General features: G+C 49.4%; 1 long non-coding RNA gene across 1 annotated transcript; it reads right to left on the reverse strand.

Annotated features, from left to right (window-relative positions):
- Positions 1 to 561: 561 nt before the first annotated feature.
- LOC113947197 lies at positions 562 to 3,443 on the reverse strand. Its single transcript, XR_003527653.1, has 3 exons — positions 2,342 to 3,443; positions 1,375 to 1,490; positions 562 to 617 (listed from the first exon to the last, which is right to left on the reverse strand). It is a non-coding gene; the product is annotated as an uncharacterized LOC113947197 (long non-coding RNA).
- Between the last annotated feature and the right edge of the window lie 10 nt (positions 3,444 to 3,453).

Here is a 3,453-nt window from a genome sequence, read left to right on the forward strand (position 1 = left end):
AAAGCATCTGTGATCCGGGAACCAGCACAAAGTTTGCCAGCAGAGGATGCAGAGTTTTTCCAATTAAGAAACTGCCCACTGCCCTGACAAACAGAAAATGAATTAGCAAAGTCATCAGAAAATACCCATCAGAGAAAAACGATGCCTTGGCAGTGGGAGGCAAGATGACCTAATTTGACTTCTCTGTCAATACTTTTGCTGTTTGAATGATTCAGTTGGCAATTTAAATTCCTCTTCAAACATTTTAAAGATAACACTTAGTAACTTGTGAAAGTTACACCACGTGTTGTGCCTCTCACTGGTTACTCTGCAGCTCCAGTACTTGGAGCCCCTCATTCCCTGCACAGCCCCTGATGGGAACCCCAGACAGAGCTCTGGCAGCAGCTGAGGGAGCAACAAAGAAAACCAGCACGGGGGCTGAGTGCACAGAACAGGAAAACGCCCACCCCAGACAGAGTGATTATGTCCCATCTTATTAACTAATCCTTTTGCAGAAAGGGATTTGCCTAAAGACCACTTCCCAGAAGGCACCATTCCACCATTCATAACCAGTGAGGCTCACCTTGTAACGTGACTGATTTCCATTTCTCAGTGCGCCTTAAACAGTTCTTACTCCACTAGAAGGATGCAGTCAGATGTGAATGAGAAGCTTGCCACCACAAAACATAATTTCCCATTAAAAAAAAATGCTGTTCCCTCTATCAGAAGAGCAGCCTATGTCTTTTCCTTCATGCTAGAATCAGCAGTGCCCATGTGGCAGGCTCAGCTCAGACTCCTGACCCACATGGACCAGCACTCCTGTTCTGGAGTCAGGATGTGAACCCAGCCCTCGAGCCGAGGAAATCCCCGCAGGGCTGATGGTTGGCTCTGCTGGGTCCTGAGGCAGCACCAAGCACATGAGCTCACATGTCTGCCATCTCCATCTTCCCTGGGCTTGGGCAGGGGAGACAGCGTTCCGGCCAGATCCCTCCCTGATCTCTATCTCCCATCTGCTTTGCACAGAGAAGCAAAAGGAGAGCTGTTTTCCCAGCAGGATCTGAAGATGCACCACTCATGACTGTTTGCCTGACAAGCATTTTTGTCCATGAGCATATAAACATGTGATTTAAAGAAAGGAAAATTTCCTTAATTACAGGGGACTTGCATTTTATCATTGTGTAATTAAAAGCTTCACATCAGATCCAAGGCATACACACACAGAAATATAAATAATGCATTCTCCTGGGCCCAAAAGCAGGTATGCAGTGAACACACACTGAACCCAAACTTCAATTTTCATGGTATTCTTGAACTAGTGCCCTTACAACACCTCACAAAAAAGATCTTAAAAGCAAATGGCAATTTGAGAAATAAAAATCAAGAATTATCTCTTACACAGTGAGTGATTTTCCTTAAAGGTCAGATTTTAAAGCCTCCACTTCTCAGAAGAGCCCCCATACTCCTTTTACTAGTGCAAATAATTGCAGTGCAACCATTTATGCAGCAAGGCACTAGGAAAGATAAACACTGAAATCAGGATTTGAATAAATATTGCTATTAAAGTACAATGCTGAAACTTTTGCACTTTCGCAGAATCAGACAAAGGCCAGGCCTTGTTCCAAAGAATTTTAATTCCTCATAAAGCTGCACAACCATATGGAGAGGTCCCAACCAAAACAAGGGGTTCACTCTAACCTCACTGTGGTCAGAGCACACAGCCAAGGGGCAGCTGCAGCTCAGGGCTGTTTGTCCCAGGAAAGGCTCAGGCCTCACGTGCTTGGCCCTGGGAAGGTCGAGGCTCAGCTCTCCGTGTGGAGCAGGACAGCCACCATCTCTGAGAGCAGCACATCCCTCTCACGAGGGGCAGAAGCTGGCTGAGATGGTTTTCATCTTGTACTCAGTGGATCCCACTTGCAGCAAGGGGAGGATAAATTTCTTTATGCTAAGGCAGCTCCTTAGGAAGGTAAAGACCTAGTAGGTGGCCCCTTTGTGTGTTTGTTTGGCCAGTACTGGTGGTCTTGCCACTGAGCGAGTTACAGAGGAAGAGCATTTGCCAGGAGAATAGTAGAAAAAACTCCAAAACAAACTTGTTCTGGCTATTTGAAGGGATACTTCCTTCCTTAGCTGCCAGGCACTGCTGCTGCCCCTGCACCTGAAACAGGACAGTGAGCACCCCACCAGGGTCAGGGCCAGGCTCTTCTCCTGGCACACCCTGGTCAGGGGCAGTTGGGCTCTGGTGCAGGCACAGCACCTGTGAAGACACAATGCTGAGGCAGCTGCATGGTAAAGTTCACGTAAGAACACAATAACAACCCAATGCAACCTTCTCTGGCGCTGCTCTTAAGTAAGGGCAGACACTGACCAGCGTTTTACTCTGCTGCGTGACACAAGGCTGTTGAAGTAACTCTTCCCAGTTTGCTGACACAGCCTGTTTATATTTAGTGCATCTTCTCTTCTCCTGACCCTTCAGACCTGAATAATTAGTCAAAAATTCAAGATTCTGTAGATTTTTCCACTTGGGTGGAGAAAAAACTGAGCGAGTTAATGACACTGGTACAAGCCCAGTTACAAAAGCTTCCCAGAGTGCAAAAGGAAGGAAACAATCCCAAACCATTTCCTCCCTCATAACTTCAAGCCTCAGTCAGCCAGTACCCACAGACCGCCTCTCCAGGCCTAATCACAGGGTCATTGTTCTCCATGATGGGTCAGGCTCCATGCGGATTTTCCTTAAGAACCACCGGTCCTCAGAGGACCGGTAGAGACAATGGCACTGTTTGCTTTGTGCAGAAAAGGTTGGAAAAAGCATAACTGAAAACATCATAATGCAAATATGGGGTGTGAGGAATCACTTGGCAGGAATGTTGAGCCCAGGTACCACATACGCTTGTTTTAGATAAAGAAATGAGCACTTCGAAAAACAACTTTAGTCAAAGCTCCAGTTCTGGTGCTGCATGATAGATTTCACAGGCTGCTGCTGCTATTAGCATTACTGCCAAGCCATTAGCATTGCCTTGGCTCTCCATCTGTCCTCCGGGCCTCCAGTGCTTTTGAAATAAAGTTGCAATGGAACTCTCGAAGCAACACCTTAAATTAGCGAACACACGGAGCTTGTTCGTGCGGCTCGTCTGGTGGTGTTTGCGTGACAGCAGCACCCGTGTGGGAGCAGCGAAGCTTTCGTGCAGCAGACATCGCTCGTGTCGGGCTGCAGCATTCACCCAACCGCAGCGCCCGTGCAGGAGCCGTGGCCAAGCGGGATGAGATGAGCGAACGGCGGTTTGAGGGCAGCGCCCAGGAACCGGCGGGGGCAAACTCTGACGGGGCTGCTGTCGGTGCGCCCGGGCACAGCCCGTGTGCGCTCCCGTGTGTCCGCTCCGTCCCGGGAAGGGGCCGGTGTCAGCTCCCCGCGGCGGCCCGGGCAGCCCCGCCCGGCCCGGGGGACGCCTGAGCAGCCGCCCCGGGGCCGCCCGGGCGGAG

The sequence above is a fragment of the Corapipo altera genome, unplaced genomic scaffold, assembly GCF_003945725.1.
Source record: "Corapipo altera isolate COAL_440 unplaced genomic scaffold, ASM394572v1 75, whole genome shotgun sequence".
NCBI lineage: Eukaryota > Metazoa > Chordata > Aves > Passeriformes > Pipridae > Corapipo > Corapipo altera.